Source organism: Procambarus clarkii, chromosome 22 (assembly GCF_040958095.1).
Source record: "Procambarus clarkii isolate CNS0578487 chromosome 22, FALCON_Pclarkii_2.0, whole genome shotgun sequence".
In the NCBI taxonomy this organism is placed as follows: Eukaryota; Metazoa; Arthropoda; class Malacostraca; order Decapoda; family Cambaridae; genus Procambarus; species Procambarus clarkii.
Window position 1 is genome coordinate 770321 of NC_091171.1, and position 16442 is coordinate 786762.

A 16442-nucleotide genomic window follows, 5' to 3' on the forward strand; every position below is an offset into this window, starting at 1 on the left:
ACCTTAATTCTCGTCCTATGTCTTTCATTTTGGTATCAATGCGTTCGCAATAGAATTCCCAACAGAACTATGTGAATATAATGTCAAAGACAGCAGCGCGCTCCACCCGCCGACAAGATGAATGTAGGCCAAGGGTACCAGAAAAAGAAAGCTGAGCGTGATAATACTGAAAAGTGTATACCCTTTTCAACTTTGTTACCTCAATTCTCATCCTAGGTTTTTCAATTTAGCATCAATGTGTTCGCAATAGAATTCTCTACAGGACTAAAGGCATATAAACTCCAAAAGCCCGGCTTACCATCCGCAACAAACAGAGAAAGCGAGAGCGTGTTACCAGGGAGCGCACAAGAGCGATAAAATGTATACACTCTTTTCATTCTGGTCACCTCAATTGTCATCCTAGGTCTTTCATTTTGGTATCAATGTGTTCGCAATAGAATTTCCAACTGGAATTTATGCATGAAATGTCAAAAACAGCAGCGTGCTCCACCCGCTGACGTGATGAAAGCACGGCGGACCATCCACACAAAACAGAGAAAGTGAGAGAAAGTAACCTGGGAGCACTCTAGTGCAATGTAATGTGAACACACTTTTCACTTTGGTTACCTCAATTCTCGTCATATGTCTTTCATTTTGGTATCAATGTGTTCGCAATTGTATCTGCTGGCATTTTACGCTTTGCTTGGATCTGAAGGGTTTTAGGCTCACCACGATGCAATCTGATAGTACCACACGTGTATATACCTATCTTCAAGCAGCAATTCACTCATTCAAACCGACTTATAATAGTTATCCATATATAAATGGTAATCTTTGTTCTACCTGTTAACCTGTCATATGAAGAAAGATTGTCAAAGCTTATATTACATTCTCTAGAAAAGCAAAGAATTAGGAGTGACATATGGTAGAGGTGCACAATGGGATGAATGGACATAACAAAGGGGACATTAATGGGGTATTAAAAGTAGCAACACAAGACAGAACTCGAAACAAAGTGTAAAAATTGGAAAAATTTAGATTTAGGAAAGAACTGCATGAGTAAATACACTGGGTTTGTACCTTAAGGTTCATGTATGCAATATTACAGAGTTCCAGTTAACTCCCATGCATGCAATTAATTTATGTTATGTTTATGTTTTTTATGTTAAAATGTTTTTGTTGATTTGTTTGTATATTTTCATAAGTAAAGCATGCTTACCGTCTTATTCCAAGTTTTATGATAACTTTACAATGTTTAAAACATAAAGTTCAATATATATTCTGGTTTTCATACAGGAATTATACGTTAATATAACATCATAATAACGTAATGATGTCGTGTAAATAACGTTATACTGACGTCATATAAATGTTATATTTATGTTATAAGAACGTAAATTGGATAGCTTTACAGAAAGTAAACAAAAAAAACTAAATGTTGACTGAAAATTATTTATTCTTAAATATAAAGCATGAAAACATTATAATACCATAGCATTTACTATTATTTTTAAATTTTTACATAAATCTTAAAAAACTGTGTCATAAGAATATATGTTTTTAGTTATATCCTTTGGTTTTAAGAATGTCAGATATACGTATTTATGTCAAAAGTTACAGTATTACCTTTGTGGAACCATTTAAAAACGTCCACAAACGTTCTGTGTTTGCTGGGGTATGCTAATCCCCACAATCACCAAGCCCACCCGAGTCACTCAAACATCTGCCACTACCCTGGATCACCTTTGGACTAATATAACAGCTCCCCTTACGTCTGGGGTAATTTATGACAGAACAACTGACCACTATCCTACCTTCCTCATAGCAAACATTGACACATCACCACCAGAAACCAAAAAACTTTCATTCAGGCTACATAGTGAATCAGCTTTAGGCAATCTCTCTAATGCACTTCACAATATTAACTGGGAATCTGAATTTAATAATTCACAGGATATAAACTCATCAACTAATCTCTTTCTCTCCAAAACTCTAAGCCTCTACAACACTCACTGTCCCCTCCTTACCAAACAAGTAACTGATAAAAGAAAAAATAACCCGTGGCTCACAAGTGGCATAATTAAATCAATCAACAAAAAACATGAATACGAAAAGAAATTTAGGAGTGGCCTAATTCCAATGGAAGTAGTTAAAAGGTACTCATCAGTGCTTACCAGTATCATAAGAAAAGCAAAACTTTCATACTATGAGACTAGATTCAAAGAAGCAAAAGGCAACATGAAAAGCACATGGAATACCATCTCTAACATCCTGGGAACTAAACAACACTCCCACAACCAGATAACACTCTCTAAGGATGGCCTTACACTGTCATCTGACTTAGAAATGGCGAATGAATTTAATAGCTTCTTTTCATCGATTGGTGCTAACCTTGCAAGTAAAATCCCACAGACTCAGACACATATCAACACATATCTCTCAGGCAGCTATCCAAACTCTCTTCTCCTCTCACCAGTCAGCCCGTCAGATGTTGTGTCCATCATACACTCACTAAAAACCAAAGCTGGTAACATCAGTGAAATCCCATCCATTGTATACAAGAGCGCCTCCCATGCCCTTGCACCACCTATAGCTCTGCTGTTCAACAAATCCCTTGAGTGTCATACCTTCCCTGATATCCTTAAAAACGCAAGAGTAACGCCAGTTCATAAAGGAGGTAATCCGTCAGACATAAACAACTACAGACCAATATCGAACCTACCCATACTATCAAAAATATTTGAAAAAATTATCTACAAACAGCTCTACTCCTATCTCGTAAAATTCGACATTCTTAGCCCCTGTCAGTTAGGCTTCCGCTCTCAAAAGAGTACCAACGATGCAATTATTAGTCTCCTTGATATAATTTACTCTGCCCTTGACAAAAATTAGTTTAGTCATATCTCAGCAGAGGAAACAAAGATACTAAACGGGTGTCCACCCAGGCAGGGAGGAGCTGTTCGCAAGATGCAACTGTATGATGGCTCCCAGCTTGACTATGTTAACAGATTCAAATACCTTGGTCTTGTATTGTCCTGTTGTATTCAGACTCTGTCGTCAGTATAATGAGAGGCTCCATAAGCCCTCTTGGAGATGTTGCAGGTTATCACTCAGGCTATGGTGCCAATGTCACAATTGTCAAAATGATGTACCTTGCATACATCAGATCTTTAGTGGATTATGTTGCATCTCTGCTTGCATTGATGACTGAAAGAAAGCTTAAAGGGCTTGAAAACTTGCAGAACGAAGCCTTGAAGATAATCCTTGGATGTCCCTAGTACCACAAAGATACTTAACATGAGGAAGGAACTTAATATTAACTTAATAATAGAATATGAGTGCATATTCTACTGCATTACTATTTGTAATGATCCTCATATTGTGCTTCAGTAATCCAATGTATAACCCTGAGATGTTTTCCTAATTGTACTTAGGATTCTTTGTTCATTATTGTGTATTGTTCTGATCTGCTTTTGTGTCGAAAATTCTTGCATCGTACCTGTAAACAATTTTTTGACAATTTTACTGAAATTATCCTACTTAAAATCATCTGTACTTGTAAAGTAAAGCTGTAATGTACCTGTTAAACACTTTTTATCAATTTTACATTTAATTATTTCTCTAAAACTTTGTTTAAGAATTTGCTCAAAGATTAGTTTAAGGACTTGCCCGAAACGCTATATGCAAGCTAGTGGTTTTACAAGATTATAATTCTAACTTAAGCTCTATATGTTGTCTCTTAACCCCCAATGTACGTTCTTGTATATATATAAATAAATAAAATAAATAAATAACGAGGGATCGAGGCATTAATGCGCAGTACATGCTTCCCTCATCTGTGACGTCACAGCGCCATCTGACGACAGCATAAACACAGGCGGCCATTTTATGTTCCACCAAGATTAAAAAAAAAAAAAAATTTTGCCCCGAGGGGCGAGTTTATTGGGCAGCGCCCAATGTGTTCGCAATAGAATGTTCTACAAGAACATGTATGAAATAAGTGACACAGAGATTATTGATGTGTGTATTTGTATGGGTGATTATAAATATGCATGTGTATGTATATATGTATACGTATATATATATATATATATATATATATATATATATATATATATATATATATATATATATATATATATATATATATATATATATATATGTACATGTATGTATGAGAGTGTGTACATGTATATATAACATTAATAATTTTGTAACTAGCGTCAAAAATTGTTATTTGCTTAGCTAAACAAACTAGAGAGTTCAGTTCCTGAACCCATTATGTGCCTCTGTAATCCTTTACACCACCGCCCACGGGATGGGTATGGGGTGCATAATAAAGAAAGAAATTGAAATAATAAGGGTATGAAATGTATCAACATAAAACATTAATGTTAATGGCCATCAGGTAAAATCAGGTTATTATTTGTAAAGAATTTAAATGAGTTAAACTAAATACAAACTTAATATGTTTTGCTAACGCAAAAATATATTCCCGAGGTATTGTAATTGCAAATAAATATTTAATACAATTATTTGTATCATTTTTTTATTTTAGATTTCCGTATTGCTTGATAATATATAATAGCGTTTAGATAATGCTAGCGCTGGACATTCTTTAGGCTCGTTGCATGTTGTGGTAGTCGCCGCCATTTTAAAACCGTGTCGAGAGGGACTGCTGCTGGCTTATCCACAAAATCCTGCTGCATCTTCAATAGTTAAGGTAACTGTTTTCTTTTATTTGCTCTTAGACATGTGTAGTATATTTATAAGCTTGTGGTGGTAGGCTGGATGGTGTGTTGATGGTGGTGTTGTGTTGATGGCCCTGAAGGTGTGTTGGTGGCCCTGGCTGGAGGTGTGTTGGTGGCCCTGGCTGGAGGTGTGTTGGTGGCCCTGGCTGGAGGTGTGTTGGTGGCCCTGGCTGGAGGTGTGTTGGTGGCCCTGGCTGGAGGTGTGTTGGTGGCCCTGGCTGGAGGTGTGTTGATGGTGGTGTTGTGTTGATGGCCCTGAAGGTGTGTTGGTGGCCCTGGCTGGAGGTGTGTTGGTGGCCCTGGCTGGAGGTGTGTTGGTGGCCCTGGCTGGAGGTGTGTTGGTGGCCCTGGCTGGAGGTGTGTTGGTGGCCCTGGCTGGAGGTGTGTTGGCGGCCCTGGCTGGAGGTGTGTTGGTGGCCCTGGCTGGAGGTGTGTTGGTGGCCCTGGCTGGAGGTGTGTTGGTGGCCCTGGCTGGAGGTGTGTTGGCGGCCCTGGCTGGAGGTGTGTTGGCGGCCCTGGCTGGAGGTGTGTTGGCGGCCCTGGCTGGAGGTGTGTTGATGGCCCTGGCTGGAGGTGTGTTGGTGGCCCTGGCTGGAGGTGTGTTGGTGGCCCTGGCTGGAGGTGTGTTGGTAGCCCTGGCTGGAGGTGTGTTGGTGGCCCTGGCTGGAGGTGTGTTGGTGGCCCTGGCTGGAGGTGTGTTGGTGGCCCTGGCTGGAGGTGTGTTGGTGGCCCTGGCTGGAGGTGTGTTGGTGGCCCTGGCTGGAGGTGTGTTGGTGGCCCTGGCTGGAGGTGTGTTGGTGGTGGTGTTGTGTTGATGGCCCTGGAGGCGTGTTGATGGCCCTGGCTGGAGGTGTGTTGGTGGCCCTGGCTGGAGGTGTGTTGGTGGCCCTGGCTGGAGGTGTGTTGGTGGCCCTGGCTGGAGGTGTGTTGATGGCCCTGGCTGGAGGTGTGTTGGTGGCCCTGGCTGGAGGTGTGTTGGTGGCCCTGGCTGGAGGTGTGTTGATGGTGGTGTTGTGTTGATGGCCCTGGAGGCGTGTTGATGGCCCTGGAGGTGTGTTGGTGGCCCTAGCTGGAGGTGTGTTGATGGCCCTATATATACGTATATATATATATATATATATATATATATATATATATATATATATATATATATATATATATATATTATATTATGAATATCAGAGGTCCCAGGACAATTATTGTGCATGTGTAGTATGTATATTTATGTAGTATATTTGGCATATTTAATGGCATTTAGTTAATGCCACTTAGTGGCATGTCTCTATACCGTTTCCAGTTTGTTGATATGCTTTCTAAGATATGGGCACACCATACAACTGCTGCATACTCCAACTTTGGTGTAACAAAAATTGTGAACAATTTCAAAATTTCTGTTGAAGAAATCCTGTTTCCTAGTTCTGCATCTGTTTTGGTATAACACCTCCTTTTTTACTAGGCCTGCAATTATGAATGCCTTTATAACCAGCTAAGTTGTAGAGTTGGGTATAGTCTTTACTTAGCCAAGTTTCTGTTAAAATGAGGGTCCGTCTAATTACCACAAGCTACCACAAGCTACACAAGCTTCACAAAGCTTCCTGGCAATACGTTAGTAATGAATAAATATAATAGGTTAGGTTGACCTAACTTAACCTAACCGACGCTTGGATCGTCGACTTGATTTGGCGTCACCAGCTCTTTATTTTCGTCTAATTTCTTTATAAAAAGATCCTTTTTCAGATTAAAATTATGTTTTTTCGTGTTGTACATTCAGCACCAACATTATAATGAGTAAATATATCATATTTATTCATTACTAACGTATTGCCAGGAAGCTGAGTGGGTAGGTCTCGATAAATTTCCTGGTATAATATTATTGTTTGCTATTCTCCATCTTAGACTAGGCAAGTTGAAGTCACCTAGGAAGATAATATGAGGTATCGAGTTCTCCATTTTGTTTATCTGTTCTGTGAATTCCTCGGCCGTTGCATCTGGCGGTTTGTATATAAGAATAATCACTAAATTTATTTTCTCTATTTTTAATCCCAATACCTCTACCACCTCATTTGTAATGTTAAGGAGCTCCGAGCATACAAGGTCTTCCATAGTATACAGACCCACTCCTCCATGTGACCTAATTTTCCTATCACAGTTGTGTACTTTTCGAGACTACATTTCAAATATTCCCTAACATACATGGCTTCTCCCCCCTCTTTGTGTAAAATAGTTTAAATCCATTTATGGGACATTCAGCAAATAGTTCTCTATTTTTTACATTCATCAATGTTTCGGTACGTGCAATAGTATGTATTGTTTCATTGCAGATAACAGCATTTAAATTTTTTTTGTTTCTTAGACTTAGACTCGTACTACCAAGTTGCTGTTGGCAATTGGATAATTTTTTTATGAAGTCATTTGTTATTTTTTCCCCTACTTTAGTAATTTATGCTTTTGATCTCAATTAGTTTTATATCCTAGCTTTTTAATTTTTTCCCCTTATATATTGCCATCTTATCTCTCTGCTTTACATGGCTTAAGCAGAGTCATGTCTGCTTAAGCCTTTGTTATTTTACTAATTTACCTGTTTTAATTATTATTTGTTTTCAAAGTTTAGTTTACCCCATTTTATTTGCTTTTTGCAGTACAATACTTTACTAATAATCTTGTAATAGTAATTGGTAATGTAGCACTTGGCCTTTCTCCTTCAGAATGTATGCACACATTATAGAAAGAAGAAGAGAATACCACACAAGATGGCAGCGTATGTCACGGGCCAAAAAGCGACGCCTAAGAGAACAGGTAAACCTCGAAGTCTTTCAGAGGTTGATAGATGGAAAGCGACTGAATACAGGCAACTCCTTCTATACACCGGTAAGATTGTACTGAAGGGAATCTTACCCAAAGAATTGTATGACCATTTCCTGACTCTGAGTGTAGCCATTTCTATTCTTGTATCACCTAAATTGATTCAGTTAAATTACAGCCAATATGCACATGATCTTTTGCTGTACTTTGTGTTAAAGGCTCGTGAGCTGTATGGTAAGGATTTTTTAGTGTACAATGTACACTGCCTAACACACATATCCTCTGATGCCAAAGAGTTTGGTAGTTTGGACAGATGTTCAGCATTTCCATTTGAAAATTACCTGCAGCAGGTTAAGAATATGGTTCGATCAAGTAAAAACCCTCTTGTTCAAGGAGGATTTAAGGGATTTACTGGAGAACTTGGCAAAGGTATATTCACAATAGTCGTCTCTATTACTAATGACACTATTGCAGATGAAGGTATCTTTGTAAGATATTGCTATGCCACCTCCTTTTTTTATTAGGCCTGCAGTTGTGAATGGCTTTATTATCAGCCAAGTTGTAGCATACAACATAGCATATATATGTATATGGCATACATATATATATATATATATATATATATATATATATATATATATATATATATATATATATATATATATATATATATATATATATATATATATATATATATATTCAAAATTCGTCAGTGTACTACATTTTTGTTGTTGCTTTTAGGTGATGCTTTTAACCAGTGTACGTGGGTCTGATTGTGCAACCATGGTTCGAAGAATAATGAAGATATGAACAAACGGCCTGTGGTCACTATACAGTCTGGAAGGGCAAAAGAAGAAATTGGCATTTCTACAAAAACAAGAACTATATAATGTTATTTTAAGTAAGTAACCAAAAAATTAAATAATTTTTTTAAAGTTTAAAATTCACTTAAAAATTTAAGTTTTAAATTAAAAAATTTTAACCAAAAAACTTAATATTTTTCATATTTGGAACCATTCCATAATATTTTCCCAAGCAAAAATGATTATATTTCTATCACTTGCTCTTAAGATTGTTTCATTTAATAGAGGTTGGGCATAATTGTTCTCTGCTGCTAATAGAACTGACTGACTTAGCTATAGGAAAATGTAAACTTAATTGGTTTATCCATTACAGTATTGTGTAGTTTATTTCATGATCCTGTGCTTATTACTTGCATAAATAGTAGATCACAAAATGCATTTTTATATCATTAGTATTGAATAATAATAATGCAAATAATTGACTTATATATGATGTATAATTAATTGGTAGGTGATATTATATTATTAATATTTTTTCATTCTTGCAAAGCCTTAACAAAGCCATTAACATGTTAATATAAACTTGATCACCTTCCACTTATTTTCTCATGTGCTACCTACATGTACAAAACCTTATTCCTAAATGCATATTTTGTTCTAAAACTTGTCCTTTATATGTTGTGTATCACCATCTCTGGAGAGTTTTATCTGATTGATGTATAAATTACTTTTAATTTTACAGACTATTATTGTTATACTGAATTTATTATTATATAAATAACTTAATTTTACAGAATCATCTATCAACGCACATCCACAAGTTGAGGAGGAGGATGTGACCTTCCAGATTTCTCAAGTACTGAAACATAGACCAAACAGGCCTGGTGGATCTAGGTACAAGGTAAAATAATTTAAATTTTTATTATTTTTTTCCTAATTGTCCGATATATATATATATATATATATATATATATATATATATATATATATATATATATATATATATATATATATATATATATGTCGTACCTAGTAGCCAGAACGCACTTCTCAGCCTACTATGCAAGGCCAAATTTGCCTAATAAGCCAAGTTTACCTGAATTAATATATTTTCTATAATTTTTTTCTTATGAAATGATAAAGCTACCCATTTCATTATGTATGAGGTCAATGTTTTTTTATTGGAGTTAAAATTAACGTAGATATATGACCGAACCTAACCAACCCTACCTAACCTAACCTAACCTATCTTTATAGGTTAGGTTAGGTTAGGTAGTAGAGAAAGTTAGGTTAGGTTAGGTTAGGTAGGTTAGGTAGTCGAAAAACAATTAATTCATGAAAACTTGGCTTATTAGGCAAATCGGGCCTTGCATAGTAGGCTGAGAAGTGCGTTCTAGCTATTAGGTACGACATATATATATATATATATATATATATATATATATATGTGTGTGTGTGTGTGTGTGTGTCGTACCTAGTAGCCAGAACGCACATCTCAACCTACTATACAAGGCCCGATTTGCCTAATAAGCCAAGTTTTCATGAATTAATGTTTTTTCGACTACCTAACCTAACATTTTCAGCTACCTAACCTAACCTATAAAAATAGTTTAGGTAGGGTTGGTTAGGTTTGGTCATATATCTATATTAATTTTAACTCCAATAAAAAAAGAATTGACCTCATACATAATGAAATGGATAGCTTTATCATTTCATAAGAAAAAAAATAGAGAAAATATATTAATTAATGAAAACTTGGCTTATTAGGCAAATCGGGCCTTGCATAGTAGGCTGAAAAGTGCATTCTGGCTACTAGGTACGACATATATATATATATATATTTATATATATATATATATATAATATATATATATATATTTATATATATATATAATATATATATATATATATTATATATATATGTCGTACCTAGTAGCCAGAACTCACTTTTTGGCCTACTATTCAAGGCCCGATTTGCCTAATAAGCCAAGTTTTCCTGAATTATTATATTTTTTCTAATTTTTTTCTTATGAAATGATAAAGCTACCCATTTCATTATATATGAGGTCAATTTTTTTTTATTGGAGTTAAAATTAACGTAGATATATGACCGAACCTAACCAACCCTACCTAACCTAACCTAACCTATCTTTATAGGTTAGGTTTGGTTAGGTAGCCGAAAAAGTTAGGTTAGGTAGGTTAGGTAGTCGAAAAACAATTAATTCATGAAAACTTGGCTTACTAGGCAAATTTGGCCTTGCATAGTAGGCTGAGAAGTGAGTTCTGGCTACTAGGTACGACATATATATATATATATATATATATATATATATATATATATATATATATATATATATATATATATATATATATGTCGTACCTAGTAGCCAGAACTCACTTTTCAGCCTACAATGCAAGGCCCAATTTGCCTAATAAGCCAAGTTTTCATGAATTAATATATTTTCTCTAATTTTTTTCTTATGCAATGATAAAGCAACCTATTTCATTATGTAAGAGGTCAATTTTTTTTTATTGGAGTTAAAATTAACGTAGATATATGACCGAACCTAACCAACCCTACCTAACCTAACCTAACCTATCTTTATAGGTTAGGTTAGGTTAGGTAGCCGAAAAAGTTAGGTTAGGTTAGGTTAGGTAGGTTAGGTAGTCGAAAAGCAATTAATTCGTGAAAACTTGGCTTATTAGGCAAATCGGGCCTTGCATAGTAGGCTCAGAAGTGAGTTCTGGCTACTAGGTACGACATATATATATATATATATATATATATATATATATATATATATATATATATATATATATATATATATATATATATATATATATATATATATATATATATATATATATATATATATATAGTGTGTGTGTAAATACCTAAGTGTAGTTACAGGATGAGACCGTCTTCCCAGCACTCTTTGTAATATAACGCTTTGAAACTACTGACAGTCTTGGCCTCCACCACCTTCTCACCTAACTTGTTCCAACCGTCTACCACGCTATTTGCGAAAGTGAATTTTCTTATATTTCTTTAGCATCTGTGTTAAGCTTGTTTCAATCTATGACCTCCTGTTCTTGAAGTTCCAGGTCTCAGGAAATCTTCGCTGTCGTTTTTATCAATTCCTGATACTATTTTGTATGTAGTGATCATATCACCTCTTTCTTCTGTCTTTTAGTTTTGGCATATTTAATGCCTCTAACCTCTCCTCGTAGCTCTTGCCCTTCAGTTCTGGGAGCCACTTAGTAGCATGTCTTTGCTCCTTTTCCAGTTTGTTGATGTGCTTCTTAAGATATGGGCCAACTTCTGTTGTTGGGCACCACACAACAGCTGCATATTCTAGCTTTGGCGTAACAAAAGTCATGAACAATTTCTTTAGTATATCACCATCCATGTATTTAAACGCAATTCTAAAGTTAGAAAGCGTAGCATAGGCTCCTCGCACAATATTCTTTATGTGGTTCTCAGGTGATAGTTTTCTATCTAAAACCACCCCTAGATCTCTTTCTTTATCAGAATTCTTTAAAGATTTCTCACATAATGTATAGGTTGTGTGGGGTCTATGTTCTCCTGTTCCACATTCCATAACATGGCATTTATTAACATTAAATTCCATTTGCCAAGTGGTGCTCCATATACTTATTGTATCCAGGTTTTCTTGAAGGGCATGACAATCATCTAAATTTCTTATCCTTCCTATTATCTTAGCATCATCAGCAAACATGTTCATGTAATTCTGTATACCAACTGGTAGATCATTTATGTAGACAATAAACATCACTGGTGCAAGAACTGAACCCTGTGGTACTCCACTTGTGACATTTCTCCAGTCCGATACATTGCCTCTGAATACTGCCCTCATTTTTCTATCAGTCAGAAAATTTTTCATCCATGTTAGAAGCTTACCTGTCACCCCTCCAATATTTTCCAGTTTCCAGAACAACCTCTTATGTCGAACTCTGTCGAAAGCATTTTTTAGGTCCAGATAGATGCAGTCAACCCAACCATCTCTTTCCTGTAATATATCTGTTGCTCGATCATAGAAACTGAGTAAATTCGATACACAGGATCTTCCAAATCGAAAACCATACTGTCTGTCTGAAATTATATCATTTCTCTCCAGGTGTTCTACCCATTTAGTTTTAATTATTTTTTCCAATATTCCAATTCCAATTTTTTCCAATAATGTGTGTGTGTGTATGTATATTTGTGTTGTTGAATATGACCGAAAGTCATAGTCTTTCTGCCCCTCTCCTTACTGCTATTGTTGTTTCTCGCATCTTTGTATTGCTTGTATGTTTGGGCAATTTTTCCCTTTTTCCTAGTTCTGCATCTCTGCTTTAGTATAAATTTTGTTGTGCCATTATCATATATTTCACAAAACTTGACATACATCTCATTTACTTCATGTCCTAACAGCAAGTGTTTGTCAAATTCCTTAAGGAAATATCTGAGTTCCCCATAATGACCTCTCCACAAGTCAGGTTTTTCAACTGCTTCAAGCTCATTTTCTTCCAGATTATAATGCATTGCATACTTTATTCCCAAAAAGACATGGTCACTTTTACCCAAGTGACCATGTCACTTGGGTAAAAGGAGGGAGGTACTGAAAGGAGGAAAAGGGAGGTACCAAAGGAGGGAGGTACTGAATGATAAATATATCTTTCTCTTTCCTGGTAAATATAATATCCAGCATGGAGGGAACATCCCCTTCCCTCATCCTTGTAGCTTGTTTAACATGTAGAAACATGAATGTTTACAGGGTGAGGCTTACGAAATTATATATATATGTATGTATATATATATATATATATATATATATATATATATATATATATATATATATATATATATATATATATATATATATATATATATATATATAGATGATGCTAAGAAAATATTTATATAAATATGCTAAGAATGCCCTGATGCTAAGAAAATAGTTAGAGGGATAGAAGCCCTAAACCAGAAAATAATAAATACAGAATATGCGGTCATATTCAATGAAACATGTTTGAAAGAAAACCTGCTGCCAGTATACACCAATATATATAGATATATAGATATATATATATATATAATTGGTCTCTGGTCTCTATATATATATATATATATATATATATATATATATATATATGTCGTACCTAGTAGCCAGAACGCACTTTTCAGCCTACTACGCAAGGCCCGATTTGCCTAATAAGCCAAGTTTTCATGAATTAATGCTTTTTCGACTACCTAACCTACCTAACCTAACCTAAACTAACTTTTTCGGTTACCTAACCTAACCTAACCTATAAAGATAGGTTAGGTTAGGTTAGGTAGGGTTGGTTAGGTTTGGTCATATATCTACGTTAATTTTAACAGCAATAAAAAAAAATTGACCACAAACATAATGAAATTGGAAGCTTTATCATTTCATCAGACAAAAATTAGAGAAAATATATTAATTCAAGAAAACTTAGCTTATTAGGCAAATCGGGCCTTGCATAGTAGGCTGAGAAGTGCATTCTGGCTACTAGGTACGACATATATATATATATATATATGTCGTACCTAATAGCCAGAACGCACTTCTCAGCCTACTAATCAAGGCCCGATTTGCCTAATAAGCCAAGTTTTCATGAATTAATGTTTTTTCGTCTACCTAACCTACCTAACCTAACCTAACCTAGCTTTTTTTGGCTACCTAACCTAACCTTACCTATAAATATAGGTTAGGTTAGGTTAGGTAGGGTTGGTTAGGTTCGGTCATATATCTACGTTAATTTTAACTCCAATAAAAAAAAATTGACCTCATACATAGAGAAAAGGGTTGCTTTATCATTTCATAAGAAAAAAATTATAGTAAATATATTAATTCAGGAAAACTTGGCTTATTAGGCAAATCGGGCCTTGAATAGTAGGCTGAGAAGTGAGTTCTGGCTACTAGGTACGACATATATATATATATATATATATATATATAAAGTTTGTGTGTGTGTAATTTATATAAATAAATAATTAAATATTAATTTTGTTTATATCTTTTCAGGGAAAACTTGCAAGTACAATTCGTATACAAGAGGGGCAACAAGAGCCAGAGGATGTCTACTAAGAAAATATATAAGTCTTTATCCTCACACTCTTGATATATGGTCTTCTCTGGTCTCTTTATTTTCTCTCCTCACAAATGTCCCTTTTTTTTATTTCTTTTACGTTTCTCTCCTGTTTTTCGTGTCTTTTAATCTCTCCTTTCCTCCTCTCTTCTAACACCTCTCGTTTCCTGTCTCTTCTAGCTTCTCTCTTCCTTTACTTGTTATTTTGGTGGTATTCATTTATGTCATTTTTATCTTGTATATTTTTCTTGTATCTTTTTCTTATCTTGTGTTTCTCTTCCCCTTCTCTTCAATGATTTCTCATTTCACTCCTCTCTCTGTTGTTTCTGTTCTGTCTTCTCTCTCCTTGCCTTAATTTTGTTCTGTCTCCTCTTTTGTTGTGTGTGTCTTTCTGTCTCTGTCTGTCTGTCTCTCTCTTTCTCTCTCTCTCTCTCTCTCTTTCTTTCTCTTGCTCTCTCTCTCTCTCTCTCTGGCTCTCTCTCTCTCTCTCTCTCTCTCTGGCTCTCTCTCTCTCTCTCTCTCTCGCTCTCTCTCTCTCTCTCGCTCTCTCTCGCTCTCTCTCTCTCTCTCGCTCTCTCTCTCTCTCTCTCTCTCGCTCTCTCTCTCTCTCTCGCTCTCTCTCTCTCTCTCTCTCTCGCTCTCTCTCTCTCTCTCTCTTGCTCTCTCTCTCTCTGGCTCTCTCTGGCTCTGGCTCTCTCTCTCTCTCTGGCTCTCTCGCTCTCTCTCTCTCTCTGGCTCTCTCGCTCTCTCTCTCTCTGGCTCTCTCTCTCTCTCTCTGGCTCTCTCTCTCTCTCTCTCTGGCTCTCTCTCTCTCTCTCTGGCTCTCTCTCTCTGGCTCTGGCTTTCTCTCTGGCTCTCTCTCTCTCTGGCTCTGACTCTCTCTCTCTCTGGCTCTATTTCTCTGGCTCTGTGGCGCTCTCTCTCTGGCTCTATTTCTCTGGCTCTGTGGCGCTCTCTCTCTGGTTCTCGCTCTCTCTCTCTGGCTCTCATATTTCATTTGATTTAAAAATGTCTGAGATTTTTACTTAATCTAAGTTATATTGCATGGTGCTAATATGAATATTATACATGACTGTTTTTTCTTTTCTTTCTCTCTCTCTTTCTCCCTTTCTTTCTTTCTCTTTCTTTCCTTCTCTCTCTCTTTTTCTTTCTCTTTCTACATGAATATTATACTTGACTGTGTTTACATTCACTTGTAGATTTTTATTTTTAGTTAATTAGTCCTAAATGTTTGATTAATAGATTTTTATTATTAGTCATAGAAAAACTATAGTGTTATATGTATACTCGGAAAATTTTACTTGTTTTAGTTTTAAGTAACAATAACTGCTTGTAACGTCAGACTGATCTCAGCATGACATGAATCACAGGCTGCTTGATCACAAAATCTATTGTGTTCACATATTGCATATATAGATTTTTATAGATTTTTAAATTTTTACTTTTATATTCTGTTATAGATATAGTCTATATATTTAGAGCTATTACATATATTTTGTTGTATTACTCATTCTTAATTAAATAAATATAATATTTTAATTCTCTTTTTGTACCCTATTTATTTGTAATTTACACATACATATATAGGATGTCCATTTCTTTCTCAGATATGTCTTCTTTCTTTCTCTCCCTTTTTATTTCAGATATGAATTAAAAAATTATTATACCCTAATTTACCCTAAACGTTTTAATGTAGGTAATTAAAAGATTATAAAAAAGTTTTTAGAAATGTTAATTATTTACGTTCTAAGGTTGTATATAAAAGTTCTCAAAAAACCTTTTCTAAACGTAATTATAAACGTGCTGAAAACAATGAAATGTCGTTTTTAGGATGTTTTAAAAACATGAAAATGTTTGCTGGGTATGGGTTGCACAAACTACTGGTAACAAGATGAGTATGGGATGCACAATAAATTACCGCACAGAGGATGAGTATAGGGTGCACAAACTGGTTGGGTAAATGGAAATGGTTGGGTACATTTCCTTTCACCTA

General features: G+C 35.5%; 1 long non-coding RNA gene across 1 annotated transcript; it reads left to right on the forward strand.

Annotated features, from left to right (window-relative positions):
* Window positions 1–4630: 4630 nt before the first annotated feature.
* LOC138367584 (uncharacterized) lies at window positions 4631–14870 on the forward strand. The gene is made up of 3 exons (XR_011229374.1): window positions 4631–4702; window positions 9130–9236; window positions 14386–14870. It is a non-coding gene; the product is annotated as an uncharacterized lncRNA (long non-coding RNA).
* The last annotated feature ends 1572 nt before the right edge of the window (window positions 14871–16442 follow it).